The sequence below is a fragment of the Gymnodraco acuticeps genome, unplaced genomic scaffold (genome assembly GCF_902827175.1).
Source record: "Gymnodraco acuticeps unplaced genomic scaffold, fGymAcu1.1, whole genome shotgun sequence".
NCBI classification, from domain to species: domain Eukaryota; kingdom Metazoa; phylum Chordata; class Actinopteri; order Perciformes; family Bathydraconidae; genus Gymnodraco; species Gymnodraco acuticeps.
The window spans coordinates 22,501-40,288 of NW_022992160.1; the positions used below are offsets into that span (position 1 = coordinate 22,501).

Here is a 17,788-nt window from a genome sequence, read left to right on the forward strand (position 1 = left end):
AGAGGACTCATCACTGTATTGTGTGCTAACAGTCATTCCATAAATCATAATAAAACATTTGCTTTTCACAGGAAGTTAAATCTCTACGATTACTTATTTTACAAACAATTCAAAAGTGCCTATGAGTCTTACCAATATTGAGGGAATACAGTGTTCACCCCCTCTACCTCCAGCCTCTGGTCCTCCCCTCTCTCCTCTGTGTAAGCAGCCTGAAATCCACTAACCCACCTTTCAAAGTTCTGCTGAGGAACGTAGGATGGAATGTTTAACAATGGTGCGCACTATATTTTTGGCAAACTCTTAAATGAGAAATGTAGAATACAGTGATTCTGATGAAATATAACTAGCTTTAGCTTTGATTATGTTTACTAAGGGAAGCGGTTGTCACACCCGATTCGTTTAAGGACGGTCAGAAATTCTAACGTTTGCTGAAAAGATGTGTTTGTACAGTTTCAGGGTATGATGAATAGTGTAACCTTTCTTATACTGACTTTTTGAAATAAATTGTGCTGTGGGATTACTCAAATTGTCTTTTGGAATATTGTGTCAATGTTATATTGTTCATATCTTATTTTAAGTATAAATGTAATGTATTATTATTATATCTAATCCTCTACTGTTAAAAGTCATTTGAAAGAAACACAGATAATAACATTATTAAAGAATTGAGAGCCATTTGAGGTAAATGACCTTTACCAACCTCTACCAAAGATGAATGACAAACACCATCAAAACATGTTCTAACAATATGCATTTGTTTTCCTTTGTTTTTTCAGATAGGATTTATTCATTCGCATCCGAAATGTGTTGCGGTCTGTTGTTAAGAAAAAGAAAGCAGATGATAAGGGATATTACCATGAGCTGTTGGTTTTGTGGTCCAAAACAAAGTATGGGCTGCGTGGTGAGATCTGGGAGACAGACGTCTCTGCACTTTCCTCACACTGCGTTTATTAGGGGGATGCTGCATGTTATAGCAGTCGTAGTTCTGCTTATGGCCAGTTTCAGGACACATTGAGATGCTAAATCATCAGTGCTCTGTACAGCAGGATGGGCAGCTTTCATGTTTTCCCCACACTCCCACAGTTGGCCCAAGTGTGGTGCAGGGTGTGCACGCAGTGATCAGCTGTGGTGCCGGCAGAGAAGAGGGGAACACAGCATAGACTGGCACTAACAGGTGTGACCTGGAGGGGGCAAGCTCCGGACTAGCTTGCACAGACAGCAAGTAAACACACACACACATTGACACACACTCCTCTAAGGAATACCACAGCAGACCAGATCTGTTATGACATCTCTAACCAGGAGCTGAGGCAGGCCAGAAGGTTTAGGAGGCCAAAGGGTGCCATGGGAGAGAGAGAGAGAGAGAAGAGAGAAGAGAGAGGAGAGAGGGGAGAGAGAGAGAGAGATGGAGTGGAGAGGATAGATAGTATGAGGGAGTTATAGATCGCTCTCCTACTCTCCGCTAGCTCTCTTAGTTCTCTATAGTCTCTCTTCTGGATATTAGCGTATAATGTGGTGTCAGCTGGACTTTGGCTAACCCACAGATATCCCTGAACCCTCTCTTCTTCACACTGAAGAGGAGTTTCCATGAATCAGTGGCTAACAGGAAAAGTATCAGAAACATTTCAAACAAAGAAGTCTTTGGGCAACAGAGAAAATGCTAGGCCAGTCCTCTTAAATGAATCCCACTTTTACAAGCTGTTACTGACATGCTCCTCTCTTGTTTCTGCATTTAAAGAAACCTGTCTTAGCACATTGTGGATGCAAGGGTGAAGTCTCCACAAGCGTAACCTGTGTGAATGTTTGCCATGGTGTTGTGCAATCTCTAGCAATAAACAATCCTGTTTATAGTGTTATGGAAAGCAAGGTTTCTTTTCTTCCCCCAGAGCTCAGATGGTTACATCCGAGATGCGAAAGGTTGCAAAACATCAGCAAATATACGGTCTAATTGAATAGACCACTGCTGCAGGAAGAACTTCACTGAGACCCTCACAGGCAGCCAATGGCAAAGCTACATTAAACCACAACAAACAAAGGCTCTTCAGCGTGGTGGACTCTTGTCCACCACGCCCTGACAATATGTTTTCTGAGTGAGATAGCAAGCGAGTATAAGAGCCTAGAGGCTACACTGCTACTGATAGGACACTACATCAAAGCCTTTTCCCATCGTTTGTGAGAACAGAAACGTTGCCCGGGATGAAAGACCTTCAGCAGACTGTGGGAGAAGTGATGAAGGAGAGAGTAGTCCCTGTGTGGAATTTACAAACAGCTCAAAGTCACACAGGGTTTCTGTTCTGCATCTGCAAGAAACAGTTAGTGAGCCTGAGGGGACGTGGGGCCAGAACCTGCCCACAAAATCAGCAAGGGAGTGATAAGACGGCAGCCTGCATATCCATCATGCAGACAACAAGCAGCTGGGAGGCCACCTCACTATTCATCTACTTAATCACTCCCATTGAAGATTCCCATTCATCTTCATTCACAGGGATCTCTCTGAAGACGACCAATCACAATTTGATTCATTCTGATTGCTAATTGGCACACGGTGCATCCAGTATCATGTTTTATTGTGAACCTATTTTGAAGGCTTCTGCAGCCTTAATCAATAGTATCAAAGTCAAGGTATCTGCAAAAATAGGAAGTTTTTATTTTACAGGTCAGAGACTTTTAAAGACAGCTGCACAGAAACCGAGACAGTAGCCTCCCCCAAAGCAATATGCAGGTTCAGGATGTCATGTGAGGTCTGGAAACACTCCAGATCAGTGCAGTGTGTAGTCAAGTATTTGTTTTAGAGCAGAGAAAAGACAGAAAGAAACTGTAATAAAGATTAAAGGGACACAGAATGAAGAGGCAACAGGAGAACACACCAAGCCAAAGCAGGCCAAGACCCTTGCAATGAAGTTTGACACATCTCAACTAATCTTTTCAGGTTGTCATTTCTTCAAAATACATATCTCGTCACTGCAGACAAGGGTGCGCTTTTCTCCATGTCTTCCCATCAGACGATTGTGTAGTATCATTCAAACAGTACTACAGCTCAAAAGTTGATTATATTGTTTTAAACTTTCTAACAATGGAGATGGTTACAATTACTCTCTGCATACTTATCATTTAAGGCTGTCACGAATATCATTTTTCGGGCTCCGGATATTCGGTAGTAATCAGCAGAGAATATTCGGAATGGAGAGAATTATTATTTTTTGAATAAAAACACATTTTCCAAAAGGTTTCATAACACGCTCCGAATCCGAGACACCTGACAACACTTTGTTAAGCAGAAGCGCAGAAAGAGCATACTATTACGATATATACTTATAAGATTTATATTCATTTCCAAGCAAAGCAAGAGCACGATTTGATCATGTGTAACGTTACTGTTTAAACGGCGGATAAAGCAGCTTCATCATGGCAACTTGACAACAGCTAAGCTAAGCTAGGCTAGTACTTACAGCATCCGGTGACTTATCAGAGTTGTTGTGCCACCGGCCAGTTTCTTGTCGCATATTTGGCACACTGCCTTCTTCTTACCGTCGTCCAGTTTAAAATGGTCCCACACAGCTGAAGTCTTCGGCATTTTGTGTTCAGGTGTGTGAAACGAGGTGAAGCGAGACGTTCGCCTTCGTGACTGAGGGAACGTGATGTCAGGAGCCCAGGCTGAGATTGTATATATTTCCGCATTTTAACAGTGCAATTCAAAAGTATAAATATAGTATATGAATATGGCAATTCGCCTTTATTGATAGCATACATTTAGGAACAAAATTAAAAAAAATTAAAAAAGCGAATATCCGAATAATGAAATTAAACCCGAATAGTTGGCCAACGCACGAATATTCGGGTACAGCCCTATTATCATTATTATGATATGATTGAACATGCACCCCTAAAAATGCAAAACTAAGCATGCAACCAGAGGTGTTTCTGTGTTAGAAAGAGCACTTTGAGAGGAAGTGTTTGTGTCACACAAACATGCACACACACATATCCTGCCACAGAGGCTACTGTGTGCACAGCTCTGAGAAGCAGAGAGGACAAAGATAACCGCTCAACCATCTTCCTGTGCACCGGCACTGGTTCAAAAAGTAGCCCGCGTAGGAACAGCGCTCATGTGGAGCTGCAGTAGCACGTAACACTGACAGGCCAGAAGATGTATGGATGTCTGAGCAGCCAACAAGCAATCACAGTGGATGGTTGTGTATCTGAGAACGTGGAACAGGGCTTCTTTGCCCTGCCAGTCAAAATCGGGATGGCCAATCTGAAATCTAAGAGATTTTTTTCTGCTTATAAATTCAAAACAGCCCATAACTCAGGAAGAATGCCACACTGCTGGCAGCTTGTCCTTTTGGTGATAAACCATGATGTAGTTAACATTTAGTAATTATTTGTGATCTTAAAAATATAATAATACACACGGCTCGCCAACTAACACAGAACAATTGTACTCCTAAAACCTGTGGGTTTTATGTCAAAATAAACACAAGTCCGAGAACAGGAATTAAACAGGTTTTCTGAGGACTCAACTGTTTGCGTGGTAAAATGAAGCTGTTGCGAATAAAATAAAAGGCAATGTAGTCCTACTGGTCTGCTGCTTCTATTGACCAATGAATCATAATAAGAAACAAGGTTAGAAATTAACACTTGGAGCAGAACACTGATCCCACTCGCAGTGCCGAAGTATCTGAAGAGCTGCACTGGTTAAACTGCTTCTGGTTTCAATTAGTGTAATGCTTTATTCAAAAGGAAGCAGGCAGAGGAGCTCTACTATATATTCCTTTAACCTGTTCTACACCGCCCCCCCCCCCCCCGATACCGGAGGGTAAAATGCATCATCTGCAGGAAACAGCGTCTGAGGGCATCTTAATATTCAATAAACTATGAATGTTTTATATCCATGTAACTGGAAGAAACTCAGCTATCTGATATTTTTTTCAATGGTAACGTGTGTGTGTATGTGGAAATTCCCCTTTGATTCTCACGGTAGAAAAGAGATGTCAATAACCAAAATCGACCAATGGGTTCCAAAGAAACGGTAAAAACGGCCATTTCCACCCAAATCACCTCAGAGGTGGAGTTCTTTTTGCTAAACCTCTCTAAAAAGGTCAAATGTCACTTGTTTTGCATCAATCTTGATACAGGGTACTTATTATATGTTGTACTTTGGATTCCTAAAGCTTTTAGTCTACCTTACCATCTTCCAAGGGTGGTTTTCACTAGAAGTAAAAAATAATTTTTGGACGGACACTATAATTTACAGTTTTTTTACTATGTTCAATCTGAATTTTCTTTAAAATAAAAAACATCTATATTGATTCTGACTTTTCTACATCCAACTCACAGGTTTATCATTACTTTGAGAAAAAAGATTATTAATTTAACCCTTTTAGAAGGGAAGATATGGTAATTTGTTCTGGGAATGTCATTTTCGAGCCTGAGACCTGAAAAACAGGCTCAGTGCTTAACAGGTTTAATTGATGGCTGTGTATGAAGGTAGATATGGTGCAAAATGCGAGAGCTTGTAAAACCTGATGCGAGCATTTGCAAAAAAAAATCTGAGCTTGTGTGCATACATTTACACTTGTATAAAATATCCACGTTAGGGGTCGGCCGGGGCCAATATTCCGCATCTGACCGATTATCGGTATCGGCCTTTTTTTATCAAATTGCCGATAAAACTTTGGCTCTGATGCGGCCGTTTCTCTGGCTGCAGTCACCACTCTGTGTACACGAGCAATGTCCCGCCCACAGCGCTATCTGATAGGCTATTACTGAAGATTTCCGGGCGGGAGCCAGCCAGAGAGGCGGGACCTTCTCAGATTACAGGCAGGTGCGAAAGAACGCAGACACAGACTGAAGCAAGCAGCAGCGCTGAGCGGCAGAGCCATACATGTGTTAAACCGAAGTTCAATAAACATCCCAATCCACTATGCTGAGGTTGCAAAAACACCACGATCTTATGATCCAATTCTATCAGTTTCCCAGTTACACAGGGACGCGGGAAGTCAGTCAGAGTTGGGGGTGCGTGCAGCGTCTCGCAGCGGAGTAACTGTGGTGCGGAGGGGGGGGGGGGGGGGAAGGGCTGTGAGTGGAGCCTTGTAGTTTTTCAGGTTGATATGTGAAGCTCATTAGCTAGCCAACATGTATCTAGCAAATGTTTAGCAAAATATTAGAAGTGAGGCTACTAGCCTAACGTTAGGTCTACTGTGATAGCCTCACTTTTAATAGTTTGCAAAACATTAGCTAGAACTAGTGTTTTGCAGTTGCTAGCAGCTTATTGGGATTTTATGCTAGATAGACAGATATAATAAATTAAGCATTATTGTTAGTTAAGCATGTCAGCCTGCAGCCCCACTTCTCGTCTCTCTCTAACTCATCGCAGAGGACTGCACTAAAGAAAAGGGCACAGAGAGGAAACCAGTTGTAAGATGTTTAAAACAGGGCTCGACATGAACGACTGCCCGATGGCCCGGGGCATCTAGTATTTAGCTCGGGCAATGAAGCCTCACCTGCTGGTTGCCCGATCGGGCAATCTATTATGCCAGTATCATGCAGCTCGCGGATCCAGTAATGAGTGACCCGACAGTAAAACTAAACACATCTATAACTAGTTCAGGTAGTTTGAGAGGTAATTAAAATAGCTACGTGTGATATTCTAACCTGAAGTGTGTGTTTTGTCCGCTCACCGCTGCAGGTGATCATGCAGAGCTGCGTGTGGACTCGTCAGCAGCAGCTGATCTCTCTCTCCCGTCAGATTAGACTAGCGTTTATGTCCATATCGATCAGATCCAGCTAATGATATGACTACCTGCTTATTAAAAGACACCTAAACAATAAGTGTCGCTATGCAACTGGGTGAGGCCACAAAGTATAGCGCAGCATTATGCATTTGTTTACATGCCCACCGGAACCCCCAGGCATTACCAACAGATCAACGCACAATCAACCCATACAGGACATCTCTTTCTCCACATTAAGTGTTAGACATTAGAATTGACTATTCTTGTCTGTCACATACTCTTCTTGTCTGTCACATAAGTGGTGCAACTGAAGCGGTATTGCGCTAAAGGGAAATCATTTTGACCGGACATTTTGACCGAAGAGATTTAGATTTGCCGGCTAACGGGAACTCTGACGTCGCCATTTTGTGTGCTTCGCGGATGCGCTCGGCTCCTCTCGACTGCTGCTCGGGTATGCTCGGTCAGCTTCCGGATGAGGAGGCATTCGTTCGACCAACTTACAGTAGATAACATTACAAACATTTTTAACAGGGGCCATAATAGTGTAAATAATGTTTGTTTTGGCAGTTATAACTGAATGTAATGTTTTCTACTTGTTTCCATCTGGGAAGGCATTTGCCTTCATCAGATGGAAAGTGTCTTGACCAACAACTTGAGTATTTCTTATAGCTATGCAGGACATGCAAGCGAGCAAACACAAACAAGAACAAACAAACAAGTGAAATGAAGAATAAAATTGAACAAGATAATATTGTGGTGGTTCATCTTATAATTCAGTCTAGAGAATGCACCAAAAATCTAAATTTTCTAGGGGGAGGCCCCCCAAACCCTTCGTGCATCATTTCGTCCCCGCCCATGTTTCAGGGCAATCTCTATTGCTCTCAGGGCCATCTGTAAACTAGCTTAGCCCTGTGGGCCATCTAAGCTAGTTTGTGTTATTCTACAGTTTGACACCAAGATTTTCTGATTTTACTGCAAATGTATATCGGTTCCAAATATCGGTTATCGGTCTCCTTGATTACTAATAATCGGTATCGGCCTTGAAAAAGCCATATCGGTCGATCCCTAATCCACGTATCTGTGAACCAAATTTGAAGTCACAGAAAAAAAAATAGTTTTGTAGCTTGTAGAAAATATATGAACTTAGTGATGATATTTTCACTTTGGAGCGAAGGGGGCGGAGCTATCAGAACGACGAGGCGCAAGCTCGGGTCAGTCACACAGAGTCACAGCCATAGTCAGGTCGAGCCGGATGACTGCGGGGCCCATGTTACCCCTTTCACACCAACGCGGTTCCAGGGCCGGTTCGGAGCTAGAGCCTGAAAAGCACCGGTTTTTCCTGTTCACGCCGCAGCGGAGCCGGCTCTTTTCCCCGAAAACCGGTTCTTACCAAGCTTGAAAAGTTTATGGAGAGGGCGGCAAATAAAAGTTGAAACAAGCAGTAGCGCTGAGCAAAGTAACTAGAACGCAACCACACATTGGTAAAAAAAAAAAACACACTTTCTAAAGTCAGGCAACACTAACCAGGCTTCGTGTGATTCTGTTTATTTGTACCTTACTTTGATCATCCGTTCGCTGTTATTGATCATTGTGGAGAGCAGGCAGACGTTTTGTATTATAGCAGCTATCGGATGGAATCAATACATGGGATGCTCAGGTTGTCATGTCCGACTATCACAAGTAGAATCATAATGAGAAATACGCCGGTAAAATGTGCCTGTAGGAAACGGCTTATGCCACAATAGGATAGCAATAGTCAGTTTAGCTTCGGTTGCTATGCTAACATCACCCATTTTATACCAGAGAAACTTTCATAACAGCATTGTAATGCCAAACAGCGTCAATTCAGACTGACACACATTCACTTAAGGGGAACTGGGGATATGTATCAGCTGCTTGTGTGACAGTCAGACAATGAATACTTTGGAGCGGCCGCTGTATGATTAAAAGTAACAGTCATCGACCCAACGCAGTCCCCCATTGTTGTTGTTGTGAGCACCGTTGGGGAGAAAATCAGCGACGTAAACTGTGACGTCATGACGCAGCAGCAGCAGCAGCACCAGTCGGGCTCTGGGCGGTGTGAACAAAACGGGGACGGAAAAGAAAAACCGGTTCCCAACCAGAAAAGCTCTAGCACGGAGCTAGCACGGGAGCTGCGTTGGTGTGAAAGGGGCAACAGACTATGGCTGTGACTGTGTGACTGACCTGAGCCTCGTCGTTCTGATAGCTCCGCCCCTTCGCTCCAACCCCCCTCCCTCCCCCACATCTACAGGTGAAAATTACTTTAGCGACACATTCATCGCAAGAAGTGTAGCAAAAGTCAAGACCGCAGATTCGTCGATGTATACTGCCACAGAGCAGATTCGGCAAGTTGTAATGACTGATTTGAGAGGTTGTAATAACCAAGTTGCAGTTGTAATGGAAAATATATTTAAAAAATCTGTATTTTTCTGCAAGTGAACATTTCATCACTAAGTTCATTTTTTCCCTACAAACTACAAAACGTTTTTTTCTTCTTCTGTGACTTCAAATTTGGTTCACAGGTACGTGGATATGTTATACAAGTGTACATTTGGTTCACAGTTACGTGGATATTTTATACAAGTGTACATTTGGTTCACAGGTAGGTGGATATTTTATACAAGTGTAAATGTAGCGCACAAGCTCAGATTTTTTTTCTGCAAGTGCTCACATCAGGCTTTACAATCTCTCGCATTTTGCACCATATCTACCTTCATAGCAGTGCATCCTATTTCATAACAATTTTCTGCAAAGAACCTTGAAAAAAGCTGCCTTTTAATTATTTCACTACATTCAAGCATTATTTAATATGTAACATTACAAGTGTCTATTATGATGGTATGTATTTAGCTGAACCATCCACCAGTTCAGGTGGATAGTTCACTATCCACCTGAACTGAACCCTAATACCACCAGCCATTGCTATGGTGGTATTAGGGTTAATGAACCCTCATGTTTGTCTCCAACGTTAGCTAACGAATAATGACATTGGCATGGGAAACTTTCTGCAGTTGTCGATTTGTTTTTCTTGTATTCATCACTGAAATTAAGAGTTGTTGCTTACAACAATAAAGATTAACAGTAACTTTTAGGGGTGTAACGGTATCCGTATTCGTCCCGTACCGTTACGGTTGGGACGTCACGGTTCGGACGTCACGGTTCGGACGTCACGGTTCGGCACATGCAGTCTCACGGCGAATACGCCTTTTTTTACGAGTGGGAAAAAAGTCTGTCACTCAGGGCAGTATTACACTATATATAATCCAGGGGGCGGTATTGCGCCTAAAAGCCAGCCGCCCGTAAATAACTAATGAAGAACAAAACACAACAAAACAAACACAATACATGAAGAAGAAAAGTTAGCTATGGCGAGTTCACACAACACACAGGAGCTAGAAGACCCACCTGCTTCTTTTAGATCTGCTGTGTGGGAACATTTCGGGTTCCCTGTGGACTACAACAATGATGGGGTGCGAGTTGTGGATCGGGCGAGGACGGTGTGTCGGCGTTGTTCGACAGCGGTGCGGTATGCTAGTGGTAACACGTCAAACATGCTCAATCACATCCGAGTCAGTCTCAGTCCCCAGCGAGAGGGTTTTCTCGACGGCAGGTCACATAGTTACCGCCAACAGATCCGCCCTCACTACTGACAACGTAGACAAACTCATCTTATTGAAGAAATACTTGAAAATAGAGTAAAGCTTGAGAACCTTTATTTAGGCATAATGGCCTCACACACTCACAAGTTAATTAATTACACATGTTCATTGCTCCTAAAGGTACAGATTTTATTTTGTTTTACATTTATCATTGTATTTATTTTATATTTTGACATCAGGAGATGTTATACAGTTCTGTATTGCCTTTTATTGATTGTGATTGAAAAACTCTTATTATTTATTTTAATGTTTAACCTTTTTGTTTGACATCAGCCATTATAAATAATATGGCCATCTGAGTGTGTGTGTTACTGTTTGTGGTTTGTTTTTAACTGTGTAAAACAGTTAATGATTCCAAATGTTAGAGTTCCTTATTTTCATACCAAAACTTGCACTACTGTTAAAAATAAATAACAGCAAAAAAAATTATGCATTTGGAACTTTTTTTTGCTTTTCCTTGTTGTACCGAACCGTGACCGAACCGTGACCCCCAAACCGAGGTATGAACCGAACCGTGACTTCTGTGAACCGTTACACCCCTAGTAACTTTACAAACATTCAACTATAATTAACAGTGGACTTCATATTATAATCCACATGCTGATGAGTAAGGACTGCACTATTAAACTAACTAGGTGAACATGTTTTTTTCCCAAAAATATTTAGCAGGGAACATTTAGGCTAAATGATGTAACTGCAACTTCTTTAGACTAATATTGTGGTTCAGTATGCAAAAGTCAGCATATCATCTGTTCTTCCAGGCCAGGACTTCCTGTTATGACACAAGTAAATGAACCGATCCATCATGTATTGAGTTTTTTTGCTATATGTAAGAAGAATATTCTTCTGACTAAACATGAAATGTTATCATGATGACTTAAAACGGTAGGATGTAGTTTCTCTGAGGTGGCAGTGAGGTTGCAGATATCTTCCCCCTTCTTTTTCAAGTGTGTTTACAGTGGGGAAAAAGCGTAAGGCCCTCTGTAGAGCCAGATTTTGGTTTGACCATTCTGAGCTACTCGATGAACATAGTAATGCATAATAGCAGAGCCAGGAGGACCTGCTACCTACCTATACACATACACTCAGTGAACAGCCACTATGGGCTGGCTCAAAAAGGGAGGCAGCCCCCCTCCAATGTTAAAATGCCCAACTTTCCAGCGGAAATAAAGATGTACAAAAAAGGTTTTGTTCTTGGTTTCTAATTGCCTTGGTTTCCCCTGATTATGGCTCTGCCACTCTACAAATATTTAGATGAGTCAAATCCTTGTTGCAAACGTGTTGTTAACTGTTCTTGCTTTAGCTTCCTGCAGCATACTAATGGCCACTCGCTCGACAACACCTTTCTCTTAAAACAATATGGGCTAATGTGATCATTTATGGATGTAACTTAAAAGCAGTGTTGGCCATTTTTTGTTAAAAATGGTTGTTTTACGGGCATCAAAGCTTGTGGTAGCAGAGCATTTTACAAGTTGTCACAATGGCAATGGGACCAGGTGTTTCCCACCCTCTGATTGTTGTTTTTTTTCTTTTGTTGCACGTTTTATTATTTGGTAGCCAAATGTTCCAGGGACAGGACCAAAAAGCTGCCAGGTAAATTCTCCAACCCGCAGGTAACCAGGACAATTAACCCTCTACTGCTCAAACTGCTCTGTGCATATGTCGCTTTATAGGGCCACTCCCCGGTGTACATGTGTGCACAATGTGAAGTAAAAGAGCACAGATAGTGAACTCAAGGTTTGTCTGCAGTTGTATTTTAATTTTTTTAATGTGCTGCTGAGTCCAAAACTAAGTTCTTGATTGTTTTGAGGAATCAGTCATCTAATGAGACGACCCACTTCATCCAAATATAAAGGAACATCTAAGAAATGCTCTAAATGACAACCAACAACATGGAAACATCTAGTTTCCAGCCACTAAATAAGGAAACAATTCAGTGGCACTCACTTTCCAGATCTACCATGTGGTGAGCGACCAGAACATCACTGCTCTCTTTTATCATCCATAGTCTTTATCATTCGACCGAACAGACATGACTCAATATTCATCTCTCCATGACCTTATCTGGGTAACCTAATTATCTGTGCATTACAGCAACGCCTATGCAGTTAGTCCGTTTGTCATGTAAAACTTGGCTTGTCATCATGTCTGCTAAATAAATGTAACTTTATATCTTATTTAGATAAAGTTATAAATAAAAACAGCCTCTTTTAAAGCTTCACTTATAACAAATCATCAACCAACACTTTAGCTTTAAAAAAGGAGCTTTTTGGCCTCATTAAGCCTTCCGTTTCGGTTTCACAGTGCACAAATGTACTGTGTTTCACCTCATACAAACTGTTTTTCAGCAGCAGGCAAATGTGTTGAGCAAACAAGCTTTAGCAAACCAAACGGAGGCTGCCCAGAATTGCATGTACAAACTAAAGGCCCTGACACACCAAACCAACGTCAAATAACTAGTATGGACAGAGCTGACATTTAAACACAACACAAAGACAATGGCCAGCAATCACATACGTTCTGCACCTCCGTAAGGGGGAGTAACTCTACATAACATCAGGAGCCTGAAGAAGTAGAACTATGGGTGTAGTCGTTGTTATGCTACGTACATTAAAACTTGTTCACATGATTTGAACTCACCACTTGCATTCCAGGCCATGTTGCTGATTCACTGAAACTGAACAACCAATCAAATGGCGCGTTTCCACTGCAGGCCTCGCTCGGTTTGGTTAGGCCTTATTAGGCCCGGCTCACTTTAATGCTGCGCTTCCATTACAGTTTAGGAACTGGGGCAGTTACTATAGTAACGCAGTGTAGGTGGAGCCGTGACGTCATTTTCAATGAGAGCCCCAGAAAAACAACACAGCCGTTAGCTCTTAGCACTCAGAGCTCACAGCTCCTCATATCTGTTCAGAAACTAGACACAAGTTAAACAAGTACAAACCACAGACTGCCTGTGTCATGGCGAATACATTCGCTGGTTTATTTACGTCTGTATAGGCCGTTGTTGTGATCGTGGACGGTCGGAGCATATATAACGTTAGCTTAGCCAAGCTCCATTTAGAAAACACGCATTTTAAAAGGGTTTTTCGCCTGCCGTCTGTAGACTTGTCAAAGCGTTAATTCATGGTTTTTACTAACCGGTATCAGCATGTTGTTACTTCGGCATCATTTTGAAACGTGTATTACAATTAAATCACAGTCAAATATGTTCATCTTGTTGTAGTTGTAGCCCCCTTGCCAGCGATTCTCTCTCTAGTTTAGCATACTCAGCCCGACTCAGCCTGGTTGTTCCTGGCCCTAGAACCACGATTTTATGGGGCCAGAAAAACTGTGAATTAGGACCCGCTAGCCGGTACTAGGCCAAGCGGAAACGCAACCAAAAACGGGCCCCGCACGGCTCGGCACGCTTAAAGCGAGCTACCCGCTGCAGTGGAAACGCGCCATAAGTGTTTAATTAGCTAAAAGTGCATACAATGCAGGACACACCAAAAAACATGGCTGACATCCCATAAGGGGTTTGGTGTGTCGAGGGGCCTTAAGTTAGATGCTAAACTGGTCAAGAATGCCAAGCATGTAAGAACTAGAGAAGAAGTGTTAATCACAACGGTTCATCTAGCCACAAACCTGGAAAGGTAGCCTCATTTTGGACTTACATACAGCAGTTGCAGAAACACAGTTCCATATAAATGCTTATGAGGGTCTGCAGAATGTGAAAATATTTAGAAAAGACAATTATAAAAGGGTCAGAATTTATCAAGGCTGTGGGTTCATGAGCTTGTTGGGGAGTTATTCTGCCTCGCATAACCAAAATAAAAATACAAAAATGAATGCAGCGTTACAGCGTCAAAACAATTCAATGATGCATAACTACAAAGGGCTACAGAAAAGCAGATCTTGAATGATCTTGTGCATGTGTGATCATAGTTGTGGACAATTTGCAAAGCCACTGCAAAATAGGCGACCCTACAAAATGCACTCTGCAAAATCAGCCCCCATGCATGCAACTTAACCCTTGAACTGGAGAGGACCATGAGCAGGCAGCATGTGTAATGGAGGACTCCATTTAAAGCGAAGAAGTCAGGAGAGCTCAACAGGGGGAGGGGGCTTCAATAAGAGCCTCTCTTCCTGACAGCCACACACTGCAGTGGGGGAGGGTTGAAAACACCAAGCTCTCTTCTTGAAACTGCAGCAATGGGCATAATGGGATGGATCCTTCCATTCCAGCTATGTGATACTTATTTTAGAGAGCTGTTTGAAAGAACATCAAGTTGAACAACTCAAAATCTGTAGCCTCTAAAAGAGAAGCTGCTCTGACACACAGAGAAAGAGAAAGAGAAAGGTAAGCCAGCATTGAACTGACTGCCCTGTTGATCCAAACAACAAGCATTTGTACTCCATCCAAACACACTCAGATGTAGTAATTTCCCCTCCCCTGGTGACAGGGCTAAAACTACACACCCCAACCCTCTGCTCTGATTGGTGATACGTTGTTGTGCAAACTGCGAATGATAAATCAGGAAACAGGTTTTTCTGGAAAGAAGATTAAAGTATTGGCACAGAGCTCGACAGAACATGCCACAACCGCCGCTTGTTGTAAAAGTTCTTAAACACAAGTGTTAGTCCCGTTTGTTTATTGTACCAAAGCAAACACATCAAGTCAACCCAATTTTTCACCTCTGTCAACAAGAATTAAGCCAACTTGAACACTCCGAGTTAAGAAATATCTATAATCTGTGCCCAGACTTAGTTGTGTAGATTTGACCTGTTAACATATTCAAAATGACACTCAAACAAGCAATTAGCAGCTTGCTATTTTGTGCAGATCCTGATCAAAATCCTGATTTAGCATTACCAAACAGGCTCTGAGGATTAGGTGCGGACTCTCCAAAGAGTGGCATATAAGCAAGGCCTCTTACCAACATATTTGCCCTGCTACAGGCACACATGGTTTCAGTTAGGGGTCTGCACCTATAAACAGTGGGCTATGGTAGCTTATTGGTCAGGAAGTGCAATGTTGACTGCAAGTCAAGACAGGCACAAGCTGCTAATGAATGATATACACCCTTACAGTGTAGCTTTGACAGCACCGTTTAGATTGGAGGTGTTCAGAGGGCGACAGAAAAGGGACTCTGAGCTCTTTAGAGTCAAATAAGAAAAGACAGTCGGATAAGATGTACTTGCCATACAGCACAACCAATGTTTTGCATATTTTAACTGGTGGCTGCTGTTAATGTTAACATAACACTTTGCCAGTGTAGACCACCACAAATTACCCATCATCAAAGTATGTGTTTTATATCTGCATGATTAAATGTAACTGAGACTACATGAAAACAAGCAATAAGACAAGGCAATGGCAGAGATATACCTACCTTGAAACTGAAGTTTGCTAAAATGACTTAACCATGATCTGTCAAAACTATGAAACAACTACCATGTCTCTTGGTTTCCAATAATGTTGGCTCACAAACAAATATACATCTTAAAGAATTGCTCAAAATGTGCCACCTGTGCCAACAGCTATATTGGCCTCACAAGAATAAACATGTTAGAAAAGTGTAAATCATGACAGGTTAGAGAAGCTCGTGATGAACATATCTCATCTTAACTGAAACAAGAATACAAACAAGTACTGAGCTGTCAAAGGCCCAGACCCACCCCCTATTAAGTTTCCATCCCAAATCAAGCCAACCAGGAACATCATATCCAGGAGGAAAATGTCAGAAAGCACCAAACTGGCCATCAGCAGATTACATAAAACTACCGAACTCAGACTGTAGTTATCATATATCATTAGTTAATCATAATCTTACTCACTGTAATGTAACTATTGTGCTATATGTGCTTCGTGGTAACTTTAAAACAGACAGCAATCATTTAGCGAAGCTTGGAGGAAGATTGCCTTGTGTATCATTCGCTGACACAAAACTGTTACAAAATGGAAGGTTGCTTAAACAAACACACAGTTTCAGTGTTATATTAAAGTTATCAACAACTAAATGAGGTGTACCAGCTGTATTCTGAAGCTTGGTGGATAAGGCGGTTCAGTGAAGCTTTCCTGATTTAACATTTCCATCCACGACGTTTCAGAGAGCTCGATGGAAAAAGTATCCCAACATGGTCTACAGAGAATATAGCGTCAGGCAGTGTTTGCTAAGGTAAAAGGCACATGATATATAACGTTATTCACAGATATCCACATTAAAGCGGCCTGAACATATTTTCTTTTAAACTTCAGACAGAGGTTTGCCAACTCGGCCGAGACGGAAACAGCCTCCAAACAAGTTAGCCAACTGAGCTAACGCAGCTAGCGGCTAGCTCCAGACAAAAACGTTTTCTACATCTGAAAAGTTTCACTTTATAACCGAGAGGGACGGTGTTAAAAAGCTCTTATCGCACAGGGCGCTCTGATGCTTTTTCTTTCACAGTACCGCTGTTTAACGGCTTGCTCCCGGCTGTGGAGCACGGGGCAGAGCCTGAAGCAAGTCCACTTCATGTAGTTACCTTTCCGTCTCCGCTGCCGCCGCCGCCACCGCTCCCCAGGCCGCCTTCAACACCCGACACCGCCGCCGGACCTCCAGAGGGCCGCGGAGCTGGGACAGTCGAAGCCGAGAGGAGTCCAGCTACTACCAGGGAGATGAATAGCCAACTGCACCGAGGCTCCGGGCCTTGTGTGTCCTCGAAACAGCGTTAATGAAGGGATACCTGGCCCCAGCTCTCCGCCGTTTGATAGAGAATAGGGAATCACTTTTTGACAGCTCCTCTTCTTCAGCCCCCCCTCCCCTCGACAGCCCTTCACTTTTCTCTTTTTCCTCACTTCCAGCAGATACGAATCAAAATACTGTCACAGAATATGGCGGCTGCATAAGGAAGCTGCTATCGCGAGAAGGAGAGCTGCTTTTCTTTTTTTCACTTTCCAAAAGTTGCGCTGAGGGAGGAGAGAGTGTTGCCGCTGCAGGAGATGCAGGCTGAGGACAACGGAACAAGAGTTTCTGCAGGAAACGGTGCAGGAGAAGTGGGATAGATATGAATGAAGTGTCTGCTGTGGTCTGACTATAGCAGGGGCGGTTCTAGGGGGGCAGGGGGGGCACTGCCCCCCCTGCCCCCCTAACACTGACCTCTGACCCCCCTGTGGCCCCCCTAACAATGAAACGTTTTTTTTTTTTTTTTTTAAATGTATATTTTCTGGTACTCGGTTTGCCAAAAACCGCAGGATTTTGTTGCTGTAATGTGAGATTGTGCAGCCACCCTTATGTAAAGTAGAGATGTAACTGTTCATTGCCTTTATTAATTTGTTATATAAATATGGTGTGAGTGCAAACATTGCACTATAACTTAAGCTGAAGCTAACAGTAATAACTATAAGATCTA

At 42.4% G+C, this 17,788-nt stretch overlaps 1 protein-coding gene across 1 annotated transcript in view; it reads right to left on the reverse strand.

Annotated features, from left to right (window-relative positions):
• tab2 (TGF-beta activated kinase 1 (MAP3K7) binding protein 2) overlaps window positions 1-17,468 on the reverse strand; it is a gene marked incomplete at its 3' end in the record, with an annotated part of 36,031 nt that extends 18,563 nt beyond the window's left edge. The window contains 1 exon segment of the mRNA XM_034204566.1: window positions 16,922-17,468.
• Window positions 17,469-17,788: the final 320 nt, after the last annotated feature.